The following is a 24440-nucleotide window of genomic DNA, read 5'->3' on the forward strand; positions in this document are numbered from 1 at the left end:
CAGTATTCTTGCCAGCAAGTTAAAGAAGTATGGGCTGCATGAATGGACTATAAGGTGGATAGAAAGTTGGCTAGATTGTCGGGCTGAACGGGTAGTGATCAATGGCTCCATGTCTAGTTGGCAGCCGGGATTAAGTGGAGTGCCCCAAGGGTCAGTCCTCAGGCCGGTTTTGTTCCATATTTTCATAAATGATCTGGAGGATGGTGTGGATTGCACCCTCAGCAAGTTTGCAGATGACACTAAACTGCAGGAGAGGTAGATACGCTGGAGGGTAGGGATAGGATACAGAAGGACCTAGACAAATTAGAGGATTGGGCCAAAAGAAATCTGATGAGGTTCAACAAGGACAAGTGCAGAGTCCTCCACTTAGGACGGAAGAATCCCATGCACCGCTACAGACTAGGGACCGAATGGCTCGGCAGCAGTTCTGCAGAAAAGGACCTAGGGGTTACAGTGGACGAGAAGCTGGATATGAGTCAACAGTGTGCCGTTGTTGCCAAGAAGGCCAATGTCATTTTGGGATGTATAAGTAGGGGCATTGCCAGCAGATCGAGGGATGTGATCGTTCCCCTCTATTCGACATTGGTGAGGCCTCATCTGGAGTACTGTGTCCAGTTTTGGGCCCCACACTACAAGAAGGATGTGGATAAATTGGAAAGCGTCCAACGGAGGGCAACCAACAAAAATGATTAGGGGACTGGAACACATGACTTATGAGGAGAGGCTGAGGGAACTGGGATTATTTAGTCTGTGGAAGAGAAGAATGAGGGGGGATTTGATAGCTGCTTTCAACTACCTGAAAGGGGTTCCAAAGAGGATGGATCTAGACTGTTCTCAGTGGTAGCAGATGACAGAACAAGGAGTAATGGTCTCAAGTTGCATTGGGGGAGGTTTAGGTTGGATACTAGGAAAAACTTTTTCACTAGGAGGGTGATGAAACACTGGAATGGGTTACCTAGGGAGATGGTGGAATCTCCTTCCTTAGAAGTTTTTACGGTCAGGCTTGACAAAGCCCTGGCTGGGATGATTTAGTTGGGGATTGGTCCTGCTTTGAGCAGGGGGTTGGACTATTTGACCTCCTGAGGTCCCTTCCAAACCTGATATTCTATGATTCTGTGATTCTATGAATCTCTGATACTTTCATGCTGAGAGCTTGAGTCCTTTTTCCATCTCATAATGTAATTTGTATCTCAAATTTTCATGCTGTTTTTTAAAAATTCCACAAACCAGTGCAGCACTTTATGGTTTCTGCCTTTATGGTTTCTGAGAGAAGCATGAAGCCAGCAGACCTCTACACTATTCTCGTGAATGGTGCAAATCCAGAACCCACCATCCACCTGTATTTGCAGGCCCTCAAGAAGTACTGCAATAACAGGGAACATGAGGATTTCTTTGAGGACAGCTTGCTGAGAGATATAGTGAAGAACAATTGAAGGTTACTGGTGGCATTCACAGACCACCCGCAAACAGTGGAGTACCACCTTTGGGCCTGAGAAATGAGCACTGCCTGGTGAGATCATATCATAATGCAGGTTTGGGAAAATGAGCAGCTGCTGTGAAAGACCACAGTCCTGGATCTGTGTGCCCAGCTTATCCAAGCGTGCCAGTATTGGCACACCAGAGAGCTGCATTGACAGTGTAGGAGTAAGTGACCATCACACTCTTGAAGCAGGATTGGTACCAGTCAGTAGGAAATCATTTTGGAATTGGAAAAAACACAATAGGGGTCATTATCATGCAAGTGTGTAGGGCCATTAATTGTCTCCTGCTATGCAGGACTGTGACTCTCAGCAATATGCAAGACCTAGCAGATGGATTTGCTACAATAAGGTTCCCAAACTGTGGCGAGGCCATGCATAGCCCTATTTTGGCATGAGCTCACCTTGCCGCAGAGTACAATAATAGAAAAGGCTACTTTTCCATGGTTATGCAAGCTTTGATGGATCACAGGGGATGCTTCATCAGTATCACAATGGGCAGGTCAGAGAAGGACATGACACTCACATCTCTAAGAACACAGGACTGTTATGAAAGCTGCAGTCAGGAACATTTCCTGAGCAATGGACTACCACTGTTGATATTGAAATGCTAATAGTGATTCTAGAGAACACAGCCTTCCCCTGGCTCATGAAGCCATACACGAACCACCATGATAGCACTAATGAGAGATCGAACTACGACCTCAGCAGCTCATTGAATGTGCTTTCAGCAGATGCAGCAGCAAGGGACGCTGGCAGTATGCAGTTGAGGGAGGCTTTGAAAGTGTATTTTTAACAGTCAGCCACAGTAAAGTTCTGTTGTGGAGTGTTCTCTGAGACTGGAGCGCTGCTAAGGATGGTGTTGTGCTTGCTGTACAATTATTAAGATGGCTGGGGGTTTTCCTGAAGCTATTAATTATAGGGTGTTTGGTGTACATTTACATGTAGTGGTTGCAAACAGTTATTGAAAACTGATAAAATGATTTGATTCTTCAAAAATGTAACATTGAATGGAAAATAACAGTACAAAAAAATCCATGCAAAAATCCACATACATTTTTAATGTAATAGGGTGAAAAATTAAAATTAGAAAGAAAGTAAACATTTTATGTCCATTTGAGTAAACAAATTTAGTCAGTTATGGCTACACATACACCAGTTGTTCTCACAGCTCAGGATATGTAAAGCTGGGTTCTCCTTGCTGTCCCCCACTGTGGAGTGGTAGAGGTAGTGATGTGCTCTGTGATGCCAAGTTGTACATTAGGAGGTGCAGGGAGCAGTGACCATGGAGGTCTCCAAGGACTGCAAAGGGAGAAGAGTCTGGGATTTTTGGACCTATAGGTCAACCAGAGAGCAGGCTCACCTGCCCCAGAGGTCTCAGTCAAAGTCACAGACCCCTATTCCCACCATGGAGGTATTGGTGCAGCACACAGGGAAACTGAGGCACAGACCGTATTCATGCAAAACAGTAAAACTCACATAGGCTCAACAGTAAGACTCACATACAATGTAACAAGAGAAGGTCACTGTGATGAAGTGGTGATTAACACTGAAACCCTGTGGAAATCTGAGTTTTTCAATGCATATAACACGCTCCTGCTGGGAGACTGGGTTGTAGTATTCAATTAATACTGGAGTTACAGTTCTTACATATAGAAATAGACAAATTGCACTAATCACATGGTTCTGAAGCAAGGTTTGAATCCATATCCATTAGAATTAACAATGCCATGGGCTAAAGTAGACAGGCTAAAAAGTTGTGTAGATAAAAATCAGTGGTGTCAAAGGGTTTATTTCATTACATTGCCTTAATAAAGAGTCTCTCTGCCATGGAGAGATGATTTATACTTGTAGAAAATCTGTAGCATGGTAGAAATCACACACACATGCATAATCAATCATACATACGGTTTACAAAGTCCACTTCTACATCAAAATGTTCCAGATTGCTTATATGAAGCCTAATTGCAACTAGTACATTAAGAAACCATAGTCCTGATTGTGCTGCTCTTGAGATAAGGTTAAGAGCCCACTTCCTGCACGGCAGCCCAAGGAGAGCTCATCTTAGCTCAGCTCAAAAGTTGGAGGTGTAGGAGGCTTTAAGGCTGGGCATTACCCATATCCCTCATAGTGACTGAAGTGTATTGAAACTGAAGGGGCAATTCTACCTATTCTTTTAGCAGCCCCAGCTGAGAAGGAGTTGCATTTCCCCACTCTCTGGGCCTTCCATGATTTTAACCCCTTTGTGTTCTCTGATCCTGGGCCAATCTGCAGCTTGAGGTTCCTATAAAATGCAGCTCCAAAGGGCTTTTCTAGAATGTAGGGGCACTCCAGAAGCAGGGACCAATCTCCACCTAAGCATCTCACCTCACTTGGGAATTCTCCAGTGGCCAGATACACCAGCTTTAGAGTCACTTTGTGGCAAAGTGGCCTCAGCACAGGGGATGAGCCAGCCTAAGGTCCTTTCAACCACTAAAAAGAAAATTGAAGGATGCCAAGCTGTTCTTATTCTTCCACATGTGAGCTTCATAACAGAGGCAGAAGATAAGAACTAGTGTAACCCATGCCTGCTTGGTGTAGCACTCTGTCCCCCTCTTGTGGCACCTAGACCGTCTAAAGTTTGATGAGTCTGCTACAGTCTTGGCTAAGAACCATGTGGCTTTTAACTCATGCAGTAGAGGCTTATACACTAAGCTTTAGAGATCCCTGGTTTGATCCCACACATTGATGGGGGGGGGGGGTCTGTCAGAGTTACACTAGCAGACTGCTACAGCCATAATTCTGTATCCATCAAAACAGGATGGTTGTCAATAAAACAGTTTCAGAGTAACAGCCGTGTTAGTCTGTATTCGCAAAAAGAAAAGGAGGACTTGTGGCACCTTAGAGACTAACCAATTTATTTGAGCATAAGCTTTCGTGAGCTAGAGCTCACTTCATCGGATGCATACTGTGGAAAGTGTAGAAGATCTTTTATACACACAAAGCATGAAAAAATACCTCCCCCCACCCCACTCTCCTGCTGGCAATAGCTTATCTAAAGTGATCACTCTTCTTACAATGTATATGTGTCACGGTTCCTCCCCCACTCTGAACTCTAGGGTACAGATGTGGGGACCTGCATGAAAAAACCTCCTAAGCTTATCTTTACCAGCTTAGGTCAAAACTTCCCCAAGGTACAAAATATTACACCCGTTATCCTTGGACTGGCCGCTACCACCACCAAACTAATACTGGTTACTGGGGAAGAGCTGTTTGGACGCGTCCTTCCCCCCAAAATACTTCCCAAAACCTTGCACCCCACTTCCTGGACAAGGTTTGGTAAAAAGCCTCACCAATTTGCCTAGGTGACTACAGACCCAGACCCTTGGATCTTAAGAACAATGAACAATCCTCCCAACACTTGCACCCCCCCTTTCCTGGGAAATGTTGGATAAAAAGCCTCACCAATTTGCATAGGTGACCACAGACCCAAACCCTTGGATCTGAGAACAATGAAAAAGCATTCAGTGTTTTACAAGAAGACTTTTAATAAAAAATAGAAGTAAATAGAAATAAAGAAATCCCCCCTGTAAAAACAGGATGGTAGATATCTTACAGGGTAATTAGATTCAAAAACATAGAGAACCCCTCTAGGCAAAACCTTAAGTTACAAAAAAGATACACAGACAGAAATAGTTATTCTATTCAGCACAATTCTTTTCTCAGCCAATTAAAGAAATCATAATCTAACACATACCTAGCTAGATTACTTACTAAAAGTTCTAAGACTCCATTCCTGTTCTGTCCCTGGCCAAGATGACTACAGACAGACACAGACCCTTTGTTTCTCTCCCTCCTCCCAGCTTTTGAAAGTATCTTGTCTCCTCATTGGTCATTTTGGTCAGCTGACAGCGAGGTTACCTTTAGCTTCTTAACCCTTTACAGGTGACAGGAGCTTTCCCCTGGCCAGGAGGGATTTCAAAGGGTTTTACCCTTCCCTTTATATTTATGACATGCCCCCCAAATCTCAGCTAGGGTGAAACACTGGCTGGGATTTCTTCCTGGAGCTCTAGGAAAACAGAGTTAATAAGACACATGCATCTCTAAATATACTACCAAGTACATAAAGACTAACAATATTTTCCACATCTCAAGGACGATTTTAACCAGTTGATTCTGGGAAACTTTCACGGGAGAGTGCATCAGCCACTTTGTTAGAAGCTCCTGAGATGTGTTGGATGTCGAAATCAAAATCTTAGAGAGCTAAACTCCACCGAAGAAGTTTTTTGTTAGTTTCTTTGACGGTGTGAAGCCACTTTAGTGCAGCATGGTCAGTTTGCAGGTGGAAACGCCGTCCCCAAACATATGGGCGTAGCTTTTCCAGAGCGTAGACAATGGCATAACATTCTTTTTCAGTGACTGACCAGTTGCTTTCTCTCTCAGACAGTTTTTTGCTGAGAAACACTACAGGGTGGAATTCTTGATCAGGTCCTTTCTGCATTAAAACTGCTCCCACACCACGCTCGGATGCATCTGTGGTTACTAGGAACGGTTTGTCAAAGTCTGGGGCCCTTAGTACAGGGTCAGACATGAGTGTCGCTTTAAGCTTGTTAAAGGCCTTCTGACACTTTCCGGTCCACTGAACAGCATTTGGCTGTTTCTTTTTGGTTAGGTCTGTCAGTGGGGCAGCGATTTGGCTGTAGTGCGGTACAAATCGTCTGTAATAACCGGCCAAGCCTAAGAAGGATTGAACCTGTTTCTTTGACTTTGGGACAGGCCACTTTTGGATAGCATCCACTTTGGCCTGTAGGGGGCTGATAGTTCCTTGACCCACCTGGTGTCCAAGGTAAGTCACTCTGTTTAGGCCTATTTGACACTTCTTAGCCTTAACAGTTAGTCCTGCCTCCCTTATGCGCTCAAGGACTTTTTGTAGATGTTCCAGGTGGTCTGCCCAGGAATCCGAAAATATGGCCACATCGTCAAGGTAGGCGACTGCATATTCTCCTAATCCCGCTAGGAGACCATCTACAAGTCTTTGGAAAGTGGCGGGTGCATTTCGCAGCCCGAAAGGGAGTACATTAAATTCATACAGCCCGAGATGTGTGATGAAGGCTGACCTTTCCTTGGCAGATTCATCTAGCGGTACCTGCCAGTACCCCTTGGTTAAGTCCAAGGTAGAGATGAACTGGGCCCATCCCAGTTTCTCTAATAGTTCATCAGTGCGTGGCATTGGATAGTTGTCTGGGCGAGTTACAGCATTTAGCTTACGGTAGTCCACGCAAAAACGTATTTCCCCATCTGGTTTGGGAACTAGAACCACTGGAGATGCCCATGCACTTTCAGAGGGGCGGATTACACCCATCTGTAACATATCCTGGATCTCCCGTTCTATAGCAGTTTTAGCTTGAGGAGACACCCGGTAAGGTTGAACCCTAATTGGGTGAGCATTACCGGTGTCAATGGAGTGGTATGCCCGTTCAGTCAGTCCTGGGGTGGCTGAGAACGTTGGCGCGTAGCTAGTGCACAGCTCCTGGATCTGCTGTCGCTGCATACGCCCAAGGGTCATGGAGAGGTTCACCTCTTCCACACCACCAGCACATTTCCCTTCGTAGTAAACACCTTCAGGCCACTCAGCGTTGTCTCCTCCCTGGGCTGTAAACTGACAAACCTTTAATTCTCTGGAATAAAAGGGCTTTAGAGAATTAATATGGTACACCTTAGGCTTTCGGTTGGAGGTGGGGAATGCTATGAGATAATTAACAGCTCCCAGGCGCTCCTGGACTGTGAATGGCCCTTCCCACGATGCTTCCATTTTATGGGCCTGGAGCGCCTTTAAGACCATGACCTGGTCTCCTACTTTGAAGGAACGCTCTCTGGCATGTTTATCATACCAGGCTTTTTGCTCTTTTTGAGCATCCTGTAAGTTTTCTCTAGCAAGGGCTAAAGAGGTTCGGAGGGTGTTTTGTAGGTTGGTTACAAAGTCCAGAATGTTAGTTCCTGGAGAAGGTGTAAATCCCTCCCATTGCTGCTTCACCAACTGCAATGGCCCCTTAACCTCACGGCCATATACAAGTTCAAATGGGGAAAACCCTAAACTGGGATGTGGTACAGCTCTGTAGGCAAAGAGCAACTGCTGCAATACTAGGTCCCAATCATTGGAGTGCTCATTTACGAATTTACGTATCATGGCCCCCAAAGTTCCATTAAACTTCTCCACCATGCCATTTGTTTGATGATGGTAAGGAGTGGCAACCAAGTGATTTACCCCATGAGCTTCCCAAAGGTTTTTCATAGTTCCTGCCAGGAAATTAGTCCCTGCATCTGTGAGGATGTCGGAGGGCCAACCTACCCTGGCAAAAATGTCTGCTAGTGCCTGGCACACACTTTTAGCCCTGGTGTTGCTTAGAGCTACTGCTTCCGGCCATCGGGTGGCAAAATCCATGAAAGTCAGTATGTACTGCTTTCCTCTGGGTGTCTTTTTCGGAAAAGGACCCAGAATATCCACAGCTACTCGCTGAAATGGAACTTCAATGATGGGGAGTGGCTGGAGAGGAGCTTTGACCTGGTCTTGGGGTTTTCCCACTCTTTGGCACACCTCACAAGACTGGACATAGGTAGAAACATCCTTGCCCATTCCCTCCCAGTGGAATGACCCCCCCAAACGGTCTTTGGTCCTGTTCACCCCAGCATGGCCACTAGGGTGATCATGGGCTAAGCTCAAGAGCTTGGCCCGGTATTTAGTTGGAACTACCAACTGTCTCTGAGGATGCCAGTCTTCCTGGTGTCCCCCAGAAAGAGTTTCCTTGTATAAAAGTCCTCTTTCTACAACAAACCTGGATCGATTAGAAGAGCTGAGAGGCGGTGGGTTGCTCCGTGCCGCCGTCCACGCTCTCTGGAGGCTTTCATCTGCTTCCTGTTCGGTCTGGAACTGTTCCCTTGATGCTGGAGACATCAGTTCCTCATTGGATTGGGGACATAGGCTTGGTCCCTCTGGAAGCGATATAGGGGATGGAGCTGTTTCTGTTGACTGTGAACCGCTCTCCGCTGGTGCACTATGTTGGGATTCAGGCTCCGGCTGAGCCTCTTGTGTAGGGTTATCGGCTGCTGCCAGTTCAGGTTCGGTGGGGCCCTCTGGTGTTGAGGTTGCAAGTACTGGATTCAGTGCTGGCACGGGGTCTGGTGTTGGTTGTTTGGCTGGTTCCGGTTCTGGGACTGGTTCCGTCTGGGTCTCTGGGACTGGATCCACTACTGCTGTTGCAGACATTGGCCTGGGGTCCAGGTCCATCACCTCTGACTGGGTCCTGATAGAAGTTTCCGGAACAGAGCTAGGCCTCACGGCTTGTTTAGCCTGGCTGCGGGTGACCATTCCCACCCTCTTGGCCTGCTTCACATGATTGGCCAAGTCTTCCCCCAACAGCATGGGGATGGGATAATCATCATAGACTGCAAAAGTCCACATTCCTGACCAGCCCTTGTACTGGACAGGCAACTTGGCTGTAGGCAAATTGAAAGAGTTGGACTTGAAGGGTTGAATCGTCACTTGGATCTCTGGGTTGATTAAATTGGGGTCCACTAAGGAAGCATGGATAGCTGACACTTGTGCTCCGGTGTCCCTCCACGCGGTGACCTTCTTCCCACCCACACTCACAGTTTCCCTCCGCTCCAAGGGTATCTGGGAGGTATCTGGGCCTGTGGACCTCTGGTGTGATTCCGGTGCAATGAACTGTAATCTGTTGGGGTTCTTGGGGCAGTTGGCCTTTACATGCCCCAGCTCGTTACATTTAAAACATCGTCCAGCTGACGGGTCACCGGGGCGAGGTGGGTTGCTGGAGAACGGGGTGGTGGGACGATAAGGGGTCTGGAGGGTTCTTTGGGAGGTAGGTGGGGCTTTGGGCGGCCCCCAGTAATAGGGTGTGGTCTGGGGTGGTCCCTTCTGGTCTCCGCTCCAACTGCGACCAGTTTTCTTCTTCTCTGCCACCTCCACCCATCTGGCTCCAATCTCTCCTGCCTCGATTACAGTTTTGGGTTTCCCATCTAGGATGTATCTTTCTATTTCCTCAGGAACACCCTCTAAGAATTGTTCCATTTGCATTAGGAAGGGCAAATTTTCTGGAGATTCAACACTTGCTCCTGATATCCAGGCATCCCAATGTTTCACAATGTGGTAGGCATGTCGGGTAAATGACATGTCTGGTTTCCACCTTAGGGCTCGGAACCTCCGACGAGACTGCTCGGGTGTTATCCCCATTCTGACTCTCGCCTTGGATTTAAACAGTTCATACTTGTTCATATGTTCTTTAGGCATTTCAGCTGCCACCTCAGCTAAGGGTCCACTGAGCTGCGGCCTCAGCTCTACCATGTATTGGTCAGTAGAGATGTTGTACCCAAGGCAGGCCCTTTCGAACTTTTCTAAGAAGGCCTCAGTATCATCACCTGCCTTGTAGGTGGGGAACTTTCTGGGATGGGAAGTGGTACCTGGAGAAGGATTGCTAGGGTTTGTTGGTATATTCTGCTGGGCCTTTATCCTCTCCATCTCCTCCACATGCTTCCTTGCCTCCATTTCCCTCTTGTGGGCAGCCTCCTGTACCTCGTTCTCCAGCCGCATGAGTTCTATCTGTCTTTCATGTTCCCTTTGTTTTTCCTCAGCCTGAAATTTGGCTAATTCCAGCTGTAGTCGAGCCGAGGATTTGGCCATTCTAACCTCTCTGTTTTTAACTAACTTTACACCAGAGGTTTAGAAATAAACAAACAAAACTTGGCTGTAAAATTTTGCTGTGCTGGAATAGAATACCTATTCTCTGATAGTGATTGTCAGCCTACAGAAAAAGACAATTCCCTTGTCTCTGCTCTGGGCCCAAATTAAAGCAAAAAACCTCCAACTACTTGGAAACCTGCTTACCCAGCCCAAAGAAAAAAAAAATTTCTTTTCAAACCTGTGCTCCTTGTAAAACAAAAAAAAAATCAAAATCCTAAAAAAAACCCTGCCACTTTTGTCTCCAGGCAAATGGGTAGAGCACACACCCCCTATTTACTTTTAGGAAGAAAAGAAAAAAAAAAACCTCTGGGTTGGAAGACTGTGAATTTCCCTGCAGGAGTTAAGTACCCTGCCTCCAGGCAAAGAAAACCTGCAATTCACAAGATAATCCCCTTTTGTCTCTGCTTGGCCACAAAGCAGAGAGAAACCAAGCTGCTTTCAGTTTCAAAGCTGCTTCCTGGACTTCCTAAAAATTCCTTTTTAAAATCTGTATTTCTAGTTTAAAAAATCTCAACTGGATCTCAAAATGATTTCAGGTTAATCCCACCACTGTGCCACCATGTCACGGTTCCTCCCCCACTCTGAACTCTAGGGTACAGATGTGGGGACCTGCATGAAAAACCTCCTAAGCTTATCTTTACCAGCTTAGGTCAAAACTTCCCCAAGGTACAAAATATTACACCTTGGACTGGCCGCTACCACCACCAAACTAATACTGGTTACTGGGGAAGAGCTGTTTGGACGCGTCCTTCCCCCCAAAATACTTCCCAAAACCTTGCACCCCACTTCCTGGACAAGGTTTGGTAAAAAGCCTCACCAATTTGCCTAGGTGACTACAGACCCAGACCCTTGGATCTTAAGAACAATGAACAATCCTCCCAACACTTGCACCCCCCCTTTCCTGGGAAATGTTGGATAAAAAGCCTCACCAATTTGCATAGGTGACCACAGACCCAAACCCTTGGATCTGAGAACAATGAAAAAGCATTCAGTGTTTTACAAGAAGACTTTTAATAAAAATTAGAAGTAAATAGAAATAAAGAAATCCCCCCTGTAAAATCAGGATGGTAGATATCTTACAGGGTAATTAGATTCAAAAACATAGAGAACCCCTCTAGGCAAAACCTTAAGTTACAAAAAAGATACACAGACAGAAATAGTTATTCTATTCAGCACAATTCTTTTCTCAGCCAATTAAAGAAATCATAATCTAACACATACCTAGCTAGATTACTTACTAAAAGTTCTAAGACTCCATTCCTGTTCTGTCCCTGGCCAAGATGACTACAGACAGACCCAGACCCTTTGTTTCTCTCCCTCCTCCCAGCTTTTGAAAGTATCTTGTCTCCTCATTGGTCATTTTGGTCAGCTGACAGCGAGGTTACCTTTAGCTTCTTAACCCTTTACAGGTGACAGGAGCTTTCCCCTGGCCAGGAGGGATTTCAAAGGGTTTTACCCTTCCCTTTATATTTATGACAATATGATAATCAAGTTGGGCCATTTCCAGCACAAATCCAGGTTTTCTCCCCCCCTCCCCCCACACACACAAACCCACTCTCCTGCTGGTAATAGCTTATCTAAAGTGACCACTCTCCTTACAATGTGTATGATAATCAAGGTGGGCCATTTCCAGCACAAATCCAGGGTTTAACAAGAACGTCGGGGAGGTGGGGGGGTAGGAAAAAACAAGGGGAAATAGGTTACCTTGCATAATGACTTAGCCACTCCCAGTCTCTATTCAAGCCTAAGTTAATTGTATCCAATTTGCAAATGAATTCCAATTCAACAGTTTCTCGCTGGAGTCTGGATTTGAAGTTATTTTGTTGAAGAATTGCAACTTTCATGTCTGTAATCACGTGACCAGAGAGATGGAAGTGTTCTCCGACTGGTTTATGAACGTTATAATTCTTGACATCTGATTTGTGTCCATTTACTCTTTTACGTAGATACTGTCCAGTTTGACCAATGTACATGGCAGAGGGGCATTGCTGGCACATGATGGCATATATCACATTGGTGGATGTGCAGGTGAACGAGCCTCTGATAGTGTGGCTGATGTTATTAGGCCCTGTGATGGTGTCCCCTGAATAGATATGTGGGCACGGTTGGCAACGGGCTTTGTTGCAAGGATAGGTTCATGGGTTAGTGGTTCTGTTGTGTGGTATGTGGTTGCTGGTGAGTATTTGCTTCAGGTTGGGGGACTGTCTGTAGGTGGCTTCTACATCACCATCCTGGCCACTATGGATGTAGAAGCCCTCTACACCAACATTCCACACAAAGATGGACTACAAGCCGTCAAGAACACTATCCTCAATAATGTCACAGCTAACCTGGTGGCTGAACTTTGTGACTTTGTCCTTACCCATAACTATTTTACATTTGGGGACAATGTATACCTTCAGATCAGCGGCACTGCTATGGGTACCCGAATGGCCCCACAGTATGCCAACATTTTTATAGCTGACTTAGAACAACGCTTCCTCAGCTCTCGTCCCCTAATGCCCCTACTCTACTTGCGCTATATTGATGACATCTTCATCATCTGGACCCATGGAAAAGAAGCCCTTGAGGAATTCCACCATGATTTCAACAATTTCCATCCCACCATCAACCTCAGCCTGGTCCAGTCCACACAAGAGATCTACTTCCTGGACACTACAGTGCTAATAAACGATGGTCACATAAACACCACCCTATACCGGAAACCTACTGACCGCTATTCCTACCTACATGCCTCCAGCTTTCACCCTGACCACACCACACGATCCATCATCTACAGCCAAGCTCTGCGATACAATCGCATTTGCTCCAACCCCTCAGACAGAGACAAACACCTACAAGATCTCTATCAAGCATTCTTACAACTACAATACCCACCTGCGGAAGTCAAGAAACAGATTGATAGAGCCAGAAGAGTTCCCAGAAATCACCTACTACAGGACAGGCCTAACAAAGAAAATAAGAGAATGCCACTAGCCGTCACCTTCAGCCCCCAACTAAAACCCCTCCAATGCATTATTAAGGATCTACAACCCATCCTGAATGATGACCCAACACTCTCACAAATCCTGGGAGACAGGCCAGTCCTTGCCTACAGACAGCCCCCCAACCTGAAGCAAATACTCACCAGCAACCACATACCACACAACAGAACCACTAACTCAGGAACCTATCCTTGCAACAAAGCCCGTTGCCAACTGTGCCCACATATCTATTCAGGGGACACCATCACAGGGCCTAATAACATCAGCCACACTATCAGAGGCTCGTTCACCTGAACATCCACCAATGTGATATATGCCATCATGTGCCAGCAATGCCCCTCTGCCATGTACATTGGTCAAACTGGACAGTATCTACGTAAAAGAGTAAATGGACACAAATCAGATGTCAAGAATTATAACGTTCATAAACCAGTCGGAGAACACTTCCATCTCTCTGGTCACGCGATTACAGACATGAAAGTTGCAATTCTTCAACAAAATAACTTCAAATCCAGACTCCAGCGAGAAACTGTTGAATTGGAATTCATTTGCAAATTGGATACAATTAACTTAGGCTTGAATAGAGACTGGGAGTGGCTAAGTCATTATGCAAGGTAACCTATTTCCCCTTGTTTTTTCCTACCCCCCCACCTCCCCGACGTTCTTGTTAAACCCTGGATTTGTGCTGGAAATGGCCCACCTTGATTATCATACACATTGTAAGGAGAGTGGTCACTTTAGATAAGCTATTACCAGCAGGAGAGTGGGTTTGTGTGTGGGGGGGGAGGGGGTGAGAAAACCTGGATTTGTGCTGGAAATGGCCCAACTTGATTATCATATACATTGTAAGAAGAGTGATCACTTTAGATAAGCTATTGCCAGCAGGAGAGTGGGGTGGGGGGAGGTATTTTTTCATGCTTTGTGTGTATAAAAGATCTTCTACACTTTCCACAGTATGCATCCGATGAAGTGAGCTGTAGCTCACGAAAGCTTATGCTCAAATAAATTGGTTAGTCTCTAAGGTGCCACAAGTACTCTTTTTCTTTTTGCCAATAAAAGAGTGGTCTTCAAAATTCGGATGGGTATCTTTGAAATCACTAGATGCAAACTTCCCTTGGATCCTTAGTGATATTTCTGGGTCTTCCTTTGAAAGGGGTTGGCCTACTGAAAAGCTTATTTCTTATCTCATTTGCAGCAAGATGCAGCCTAGCTGCATGTTGGAAAAAGAAACATAATCCAGATACAATTTCTTATCTTAAAAGGATCTGAATACCTTCTTCATGGAGAAGGTTACAAACAAACAATACAAAACCCAAGTCCTAATTATTTCAGTACAATTGAACTCCCTATTTCGGAATAAGAACAAAGCATTTTCCAAATGCAACCACAACACTTCCCTCATGAGAAGCTACACACAATCTTCACTGAAGAATGCATAGCCCTTTTTATCAATAGGGTCATCTGCCTTTTTAGGGGGATATCTGTGCATACATTTGTTGTATTCCTAGGATTACACTGTGATGTCTCTCCCCTGATTTAATTTGTTTTCGCTTCTGTCCTAGGCCATGATCCTTCAGTTAGGTACATGCATGTGTCTGCTGGGTCAAGGTATTATTTCTAAATGTAAATGTTATTGTTTAAACTAGCTGTTTCTGGGATAAGGCAGCAACCAATTAGATTTGGGGGAAGATCAGAGGACTCTGAAAAGAAAGAATGTGTGTGCTTGAGTGAACTTTAAAGACTTTGGCCAGATCCTCTGGTCATTCTTCTTGGTAAATGACCAACTTACCTCTAGGTTGGACCATTGTAACTCAGTTTACAAGTACTTACACCAAGATAAGAAATTCATGATGCATCTAATTTGTTCACAGTGAGGAAGCCTATCTCCTGAGAAAGATGATCTATATAAAGCATATAGTGTTGGTGCTTCACAACCTAGCCTTGCTCACCATAGGTCTCCTAAAGTTTCTGGTATTGATTTACGAAGTGTTTGTGGGATAGGCCCACACTAACGCACCATTACAGCTGTGATCATCTGGTATGCTATGTCTAGAATACCTCATATATACTCTAAGAGATGCTGGATGCACAATTTTCTTAACAACAGGTAGAGGACTATAGAATATTTTCCCTAAGGAGATCAGGAAGAGTTTTATTCTTGCCATTCTTATACCATGCTTTTGGACTACACTGGTTCCTCGGTTTAGCTGAGCTTGTTTCTCTCTGGTCTAAAAGTAACCGCAGCAAGTCCCACGTGAACTTTCAATATACACCCAACATTATATCACATGGTAGTATTTTTTTTTCTACAGGAATTATTATAAGTTTCCTAGATATCCTCCAACTTACAACTGTGATATGTCAGCGTAGTTAAATATTGGATTGATGCAGATAGTGGGACGCTTGCCATAATGGGGTGGATTGTTTCTGGCTTGGTGCCATATGCCTAAACACTGCATCCACCTCCTCAGAAATGACACATTGCTTTCCTTCTCATTTGACAAGCTCCTGCTAGGATGCCAATGAGGACTATTTTTAGTACTAACAATCTGTTTAGCCAACAAGTTGGGGAAATGGCCACGATGATGAGGCTGGAAGTTTATCCAGGCTGGTTTCCAGAACCTGAGGAAGTCTTGAGGCGGATTTTCTCAAATTCTGACATTGCATCTTGTTGTTTCCCTCTGTTCCTCTGGACACAGCATATCCAGCTCCCATGTATGGTCTTTACTTATTACAGACATACAAGAGTTCAATATTAAATGCTTCTTATGACCAGGGTCCCATGGACTTTCAGATTTCTACTCATGCCATTTCCCCCCACAGAATTTGGCATTTTGCCAAATTTCTGTAGGAGTCTATATTCTGGCCATAGAATCTGTCATTTTGCAGCAGCCAGATGTCTGACACTTTGGTCTGTCAGCACCATTGGGACTTGGGTACAACTTCCTCTTTCTGTGCTGCTTTCACCACAAGGGGGAGTGTGTGACACAAGGAGCTTCCCTAACCGGGCCCTAGAAAGCAGAAGAATCCTCCAGACTTATCAGGATCTTCCTTGCCTATTTCTAAAGGTGTGTCCCCTGAGGGGAGAACATAGCAACCAGGGGCCACGGCAATGAGCCATGAGCACTGGGCAGAGTTCAGTTCAGTTGGACTGGTTTAATGCAGCCTGGGCCCTTAGACACACCATGACACAGCTCCCATCCCCACTTCCCACATAGCATCACTTGGAATTAGGGTTGCCAATTTTGGTTGGACATATTCCTGGAAGTTTCATCATATGACATAATCTTTAATTAAAGATTAATCTTTAATTCCTGGAGACTCCAGGACAATCCTAGAGGGTTGGCAACCTTACTTGGGATAGCAGAAGCATGGGACTTTCTTTGTCCTTTCCCACAGGAGTGGCAGCAGCCACTCTCTCCTCAGAAGCCGTAAGTATAGCAGCAACCAGGGAGCAGGGCTATCTCAGTAATTACTTCAGCATCATAATTGTATCTGCTTGGGTGGGCCTGACCTGCTGCCCTCTTCTCACCCTGCTGCACACATGGTCCTCTATTGGTAAGGCCCACCAGAGCAGAGGATCTTAGAGTTAACACCCCATTGAGATGAATAGAGCCATTTACACCCAGAGGTGAAAGTAAGCCAGTACGGTCCGGTACGGCGTACCAGCAAGAGCCGGTATGCCATGCCAGACCGGACTGGCTTCCCCAGGCTGGCGATTTAAAGGGCCCAGGGCTCCCTGCTTGCGGCTGGAGCCCCAGGCCCTTTAAATCACCTCCAGAGCCCGGCTGCCTGAGCCCCGGGGTAACGGTGGCAGGGCTCCGGCAGTGATTTAAAGGGCCCAGGGTTCAGGCAGCAATTTAAAGGGCCCGGAGCTCGCTGCGGTAGCGGTGGTTGGAGCCCCGGGCCCTTTAAATCACCCCTGAGCCCCGGGGCTCCCAGCCACCTCTCCAGCTGGGAGCTCCGGGGGTGATTTAAAGGCCCCGCCTCTTCTGGTTGCGGACACACCCCTTCCGGTTGAGAACACCCACCAGCTCAGGACTCCAGCGTACCGGTAAGTCCTTTAAGTTACTTTCACCCCTCTTTACACCTCTGGAGCAGAAAGGTCTGATGACCAGATGGCTTAGTGGTCAGCTCACAGCCTTACAGTTTCTGCCAGTCTGTTCCAGAGGGCCCCTCCACTGCAGCCTCAATCACCCCCTAGATTTCAGTCACTACGAAGGAGCAAGGCAGGGGGGACCCAGGCCTGCCTACCAACTCCACCAGGCCCCAACCCAGGGTGCGAGGAGTTTATCAAAGTGTTCAGCCCAGTTATTGGGCTACCCCCAAAGTCCATTCCTACCAGACTGGAGCTCCTCAATTTGTGGGGAAGTCACTGGCTTAGCAGACTGTCCTCAGTATCTTAGTGTTCTGTTCAGTCAGTAAATCTCTTTTAGGACTTTCAGCTCCTAAAGAAGAGGGGAATCCCAAGACCCTGGTGATAGAGTAGCCTTCACAAAGCTGTTGCCACTCCTGGCACACTTCTCAGGATCAGCCTGGCTTCCCACTGCCACATTCAGATCATTCCCCCTGTCTCCTCACCTACCAGTGACCAGTGTCCTTTTAAACTGTTTTTCCACTGGGAACACGCCTTGCACCTCTTGAGGGGCAGGGCCTTCCTAGCCTAGTATTGCTCTGCTTCCTTCCCTGGTTCAGGATAGGGTCTGTAGACCCCATCACAGCTCTCATGAGCTATTACTTCAATCTGAGATCTTTGTTGGTTACAGTCTGGTTTTCAAAATCTCGACAACCAGCAGGGCTGGAAACTTATTTTTCTTTCTTATGGAAGCTGAAAGCAGGGCCGTCCCTAGCCATTTGGGTGCCCTATGCAGCCCCACGGGGGGGCTGTGTGGGGCCCCAGGCCTCCCCCCACCAGTCTGGGAGGCAGGAGCTGTGGGGGGGCATTTTTGCGGGGCCCCACAGGCCCAGAGTGGCCCAAGGGATTAGTGGGGGGCCGGGAGCAGCCCGCTCCGCTTCTCTCTTCCCGGCCCCAGCTGTGTTGCTCGGGGGAGAGGGCTTGGGGGGGAAGGGATTTTGCCCCCTCCCCCCTGCGCACTCACCAGCTGCGGTGGGAAGCGTAGCAGCCTGGCCCCAGCCAGCTCTACTCCGCCAGCTCCCACTGCCGTGAGTGGGGGCGGGGAACACCTTTCCCTACCCCCCAACCCCCAGCGACATGGCTGGGGCAGGGGCAAGGGAAACAGAATGGGCTGGGGCCGCGTCACTCTGCTTCCCGCCGCCGGTGAGTGTAGGGGCCGATCCTTTCCCCAACCTCCCCGCACTCACTGGCGGCGGGAAGCAGAGCAGTCCGGCCCCAGCCCACTCTACTCCTCCAGCTCCCAGCCATGGCACTCTGCTTCTCGCTGCCAGTGAGAGCCAGCGGCGATCCTTTCCCCAAACTCCCTGCACTCACCATTGTAATAATCTGTAAAAATAGGCCTTGTGAGGTATCATTTGAAAACTAATAACTCCCTGGTCAATAATATCATGGTATAATGTATGTAGCACCACTATATATAAAGTTATGAATCCACCTGAATGATGTTGGTGGCACATGTTCAAATCCAATAGCCCCAATTAGGCAGAACTAGTCAAGCAGGTCTTAAACAAAGGAATGTTTGTTTACATCTAAGTTGTAAAGTGGGTCTTCAGACAGAGAGAGAGGGAAACAGGAGACAAGGAAAATTTCACCCAACAAAGGTTATCGTGGGGAAACAGTTTTTAAAAAAACTTCAAAACAGACTTCAATGAGAAACTGCAGAATTGGAATTATCTTGCAAACTAGACACCATTAAATTAGGCTTGAATAAAGACTGGAAGTGGATGGGTCATTATGCAAAGTAAAAACTATGTCCCCATGCTATTTTTCCCCCTACTGTTACTCACACCTTCTTGTCAATTGTTTGAAATGGGCCATCCTGATTATCACTACAAAAGTTTTTTTTTCCCCTGCTGATAACAGCCCACCTTAATTGATTAGTCTTGTTACAGTTGGTATGGCAACACCCATTTTTTCATGTTCTCTGTGTATATATATTTTCCTACTGTATTTTCCACTGCATGCATCCAATGAAGTGGGTTTTAGCCCACGAAAGCTTATGCCCAAATAAATTTGTTAGTCTCTAAGGTGCCACAAGTACTCCTCGGTTTTTTTGCGGATACAGACTAACAGGGCTGCTACTCTGAATCTCTTTGAAATGTTAAGGTCTCCTTCCTGGGGTTAGGATGGCTTTACACAAAGAACCAGTTTTCCCTATCAATTGTGTAATTCCTCACCATCAGCTCCTCTTTCCAAGGCACCAAGCTGGATAAAATAGATAGTGCTCCTGGGGCTACTTTAAGGTATTTCTTGCTATGAAACAAGAAAAAAAACATATTTCAATTTGTCTATTTATTTATTTTTAGTATCAGTTAACACCCCTTTCCTCTAACAGTTCAGCAAGTATGCTTCAGGCAAATGTGGTGCTAATAGGAACTGCCCTCATATTTTCAGTTTGTTCTCATCTTTGGGCAGCATTTTTTGCTGCCAGTGTCAGCCCTAGACAAACTGCCTTCTTCTCTGTAGCACAAGCCTTGTTTCCATAAGCCTGCAGCAAAGTTTTTAACATATTAGCTGGCTCTCTCTGTCCAATTCTGTAACAGCTGGTGTTGAGTAAGAACTTCTTCCTTCAAATATCCTAAGCATGCAAGCAGCTTTACTCTCCTGATTATTACTATTAGTATTTATACTGTGGTAGCACCAAGAAACCCCAGTGAAGGAACCAGTTTACCAAGAATTCACAATCTAAAGTCAAAGGGATTGCTCATGTATAGGTTTGCAAGATACGTCCACTGGACAGTAAATTTAGCACACACCTCTTAAGGTTTACCATGAAAAATACCCTAAATCAGTGATTATTTCTCTTCATAATCAGCAGAGCTCCTCAACTTCCTCTCCTATTTCTTATATTTCAGATGAAATTGTGCTAAAATATAGCTTTTAACCAGGTGAAAACTCCTGCTTTTTCTTCTTCTAAGTACAACCTCACTGTATTTTCAAATATGGGTCTATATAAATAATTATGGTTAGGGCTAAGATTTTGTCATGGCTATTTTTAGTAAAAATCATGGACAGGTCATGAGCAATAAAGAAAAATTCATGGAAACCCGTGACCTCTCCCTGACTTTTACTAAAAATATCCGTGACAACCTGGGAAGGGACTGGGCAGCTGTGGGAGTGGCTGGGAACTCTGGAGCCCCCATCACCCATGGGGACTCAGAGCTCCAGAGTCTACCTGCCCCCTCCCCAGCGGCAGGGAGCTGTGGGAATCCTCCTGCCGCCACCACAGTGGCGAACTGTGCGGGTCCCCCTTCCCTGGGGTGGTGGCAGGGAGTGGCTGAGGTTGCCCTGCCACACGGCAGCTGCAGGCAGGAAGATGCAGGGGTCCCCCTGCCCCACGGCAGCAGTGTGGAGATGCCAGGGTCCTCTTGTCCCGCAGCAGCAGGCGGGAAGCTGCCGGGATCCCCCTGTCCTGCAGTGGTGGTGAGGAGATGCCGGGGTCCTCCTGCCCCACAGTGGCAGAAGGCGGGAAGCTGCTGGGGTCCCCCTGTCCATGGTGGTGGCAAGCAGGGAGCTACTGGAGTTCCTCTGCCCTGCAGCGGTGGCCAGGGAGCTCCCAGGGTCCCCCTACCCCGTGGCAGGGAGCTGAGGGGGTTCCTCTGCCCCACAGTGGCAGCTGGGGAGCTGTGGCGGTCCCCCTGCCACCGTGGCTGGTGGGGAGCTGTGGGGATTCCCCTGTCCCCCACGGAGGCCAGGAGCAGCAGGGTACCCACTGCCCATGGCAGCTGGGAGCTTGGGGGTCCGCTGCCTCAGGCACCAGGGGTACCTCACATGGCAGGACCCTGCAGCTCCCAGCTGCCGGGGCTGAAATCACGAAGGTCTTTGGAAGTCACAAATTCCATGATTTCTGCGACCTCTGTGACAAAATTGTAGCCTTAATTATGGTATATATCCACTTCCAGCTCCTCTTCCTGTCCCTGAACTTAGTAACTGTTAGGATGGAGCCTTGGGAACACATTCATTGCTGACACCCTGTTCAGTTCCATTGAAGCCTAAATGTATGGTAAGTAGTGGCTGAATTTATATGTGGGGCCTTAAAATAATGGCTTCCAATTTCCACTGTTACATTCTATACTAATGTAAATTCAGAATCCAATAAATCTTAGAAGAAAATAAGTGACCTTAGACACTAAAGTGAATTCTTTTAAAAATCTCAGGGGGAGCAAAAGAATCTCTGATGTTAGAGGCAACCAAGCTTTGCAGCACCTGTATCAGACCCTGCAGAGGAGATAATCAGTGAATAATTAACATTTCCTTTTGAATAGTCCCTTATGAAATGGTCATAATATTTGTAGATGCTTGGTAGAATTGTACTACATTTGAAGCATACATTAATTAGAAAAAAGATCTTGCAAGGTTTCATAGTTACCTTTTTCTTTTCCTGCAGTTGAGTTCAAGTTTACAGGTAGCATTCTGCAGGCTTTTTTTCTGGTGTATGAATTTAGTACTTTCTACTTTAAATGTGTCCAGTGTATAGGTTACCAGCCAAAGTCAGGAGACCTGGGTTCCATATTTAGCTCTAACACCATCAAGCTGTGAGACACTGGGAATGCCACTTAACCTCTTAGAGCTTCAGTTTCTCCATCTGTAAAATGGTCAAAATTATCAAACAAAGGGTGGCCCAATAGTTAAGGCACTGGCCTGGGTACTCAGGAGACTTGGGTTCAACTTCATGCTCTGCCATAGGTTGCCTGTGTGAATGTCACTCAGTCCTTTGTGGCCTCAGTCACAATGTACGCGGATCATAGTACTTTCCTATGTCATAGGGGGTGGGAAGAGAAATACATTAAAGATTGTCAAGTGCTCAGGTACTATAGTACTGGGGGTCATATCAATGCCTTACTACATTTGTATAATGCTTTGAGATCAAAAGATGAAAAGTGTTGTATATGTGTTAAGTATTATGGCTTTGGTAATAATGTAGTGTTACTGGTAAGTACAGAATCAGGGAGAATGTAAAAAATTCTCTTTTCTGCTTAAAACCTCAGAAGGGGAATGTGTGTGAAATCTGGTCAAATGACAATATGTATATAGTGTTGCTTTGGAGTTTCCTGGCAGTGGAGGGAATTTGCTATTTTCCAATTTTGGTCTTCATCTGGTTGTTGGTGAATCTTACCAGTCTACAGCTTCCATAGTATTGGATGGAAGTGCAATTATATGTATTAAGATGATTAATAAAACAGGATGTTAAAAGATAATTAGAACTCAAAAGTAGGGTGGCAAGTGTTATCTTCTTCTGAAGTCCAACAATGAGGCCTGAATGGAACAGAAGGTAGGATCTCTTTGAGCGTGTTGGAATTGCTTCAAGCCATAGAAGACAAAAGTGTATATTTTATCTTCATTCAGGGCTAAACAGAAAATTACATTTGCCAAACTGGATGGCTGAATTGGAGGGACTGAAAGCTAAAGGTTGGCAGGCAACATAGAATCAACCAAACAAATACACAACTATTTAAAAATTAGATGGTTAGCAGGCCAGCCAGATAACTAGCCAGCTAGTTGTCATGGTCTATATGTATGGAGGAGATCTGGGTTCAATTCCTGGTCACTCATTGCCCAGGCTGGTAGAAACTTCAAGTGCTCTGGAGGCAGCGTTCTCAGTTCATGAGAGGAGGGAGGACAAAAGCTTATGCTCAAATAAATTTGTTACTCTAAGGTACCACAAGTACTCCTGTTCTTTTTGCGGATATAGACTAAAACGGCTGCTACTCTGAAACCTGACATTACTGCACAATGAGCCCAACAGAGTATTCCCTCCGCCACCATGAACCATTAAGTCTGGATGAAGGGATGGTGTCCTTAAGGATGTGGAAAATAATTGTCTGCAACTTCATACCATACAGAAATATATTAACTACATTGTATAAGATGTTTATTGTATATTGATACTGTATATTATGCTTATTACAAATAATGGGCTAGCTCTAACAACCTGTAACTCATATAGATAGTCCCATTAAAGTCAATATCATATTTTTGATTAAATCATAGGACTGGAAGGAACCTCGAGAAGTCATGTAGTCCAGTCCCCTATACTCAAGACAGGACTAAGTATTATCTCGACCAGGGGTTGGCAACCTTTGGCATGCAGCCCCATCAGGGTAATCCGAAGGCAGGCCACAAGTCTTTTTGTTTACATTGACCATCCGGAGGCACGGGCCCCCCCGCAGCTCCCAGTGGCCGTGGTTCGCTGTTCCCAGCCAATGGGAGCTACAGGAAGTGGGGGGCCGCAGGGACGTGATGTTCTAGGTGTCTGCAAACTGATTGCTAAATTATTTGCTTCATTATGTTTTCAGGTACTGAAGTTAAGGTGACTGGTCTGTAATTCCCAGGGTTGTCCTTATTTCCCTTTTTATAGATTGGCACTATATTTGCCCTTTTCCAGTCCTCTGGAATCTCTCCCATCTTCCATGACTTTTTGAAGATAATCGCTAATGGCTCAGATATCTCCTCAGTCAGCTCCTTGAGCATTCTAGGATGTATTTCATCAGACCCTGGTGACTTTAAGACATCTAACTTGTGTAAGTAATTTTTAACTTGTTCTTCTCCTACTTTAGCCTTTGATACTACCTCATTTTCACTGGCATTCACTATGTTAGATGTCTAATCGCTATTAACCTTTTTGGTGAACACAAACAAAAAAGTCATTTAGCACTTCTGCCATTTCCACATTTTCTGTTTTTGTTTTTTCTCTGTCATTGAGTAAGGGGCCTATCCTGTCCTTGGTTTTCCTCTTGCTTCTAATGCATTAGAATGTATTTCATGATCACTTTCACCTAAGCTGCCTTCCACTTTCAAATTCTCATCCAGTTCCTCCCTATTTGTGAAAATCAAATCTAGAACAGCCTCTCCCCTAGTAGCTTTCTCCACCTCTGAAATAAAAAGTTGTCTCCAATACATTCCAAGAACTTGTTGGATAATCTGTGCCCTGCTGTATTATTTTTCAACAGGAGTCTGGGTACTTGAAGTCCCCCATCACTTCCAAGTCCCATGCTTTGAATGATTTTGTTAGTTGTTTAAAAAAAGCCGCATCTACCTCTTCTTCCTGGTGAAGTGGGCTGTAGCAGACCCCTACCATGACATGTATTTAACCCCTTTTATCCTTACCA

At 45.8% G+C, this 24440-nt stretch overlaps 1 long non-coding RNA gene across 1 annotated transcript in view; it reads left to right on the plus strand.

Annotated features, from left to right (window-relative positions):
- The window catches only part of LOC140905338 (uncharacterized), a 45758-nt gene that overhangs the window by 1405 nt on the left and 19913 nt on the right, over window positions 1-24440 (plus strand). The window contains exon 2 of the long non-coding RNA XR_012156828.1: window positions 23690-23852. This is a non-coding gene — a long non-coding RNA (uncharacterized LOC140905338). The remainder of the gene's footprint in view (window positions 1-23689; window positions 23853-24440) is intronic.

Source organism: Lepidochelys kempii, chromosome 1 (assembly GCF_965140285.1).
Source record: "Lepidochelys kempii isolate rLepKem1 chromosome 1, rLepKem1.hap1, whole genome shotgun sequence".
Taxonomy (NCBI): Eukaryota; Metazoa; Chordata; order Testudines; family Cheloniidae; genus Lepidochelys; species Lepidochelys kempii.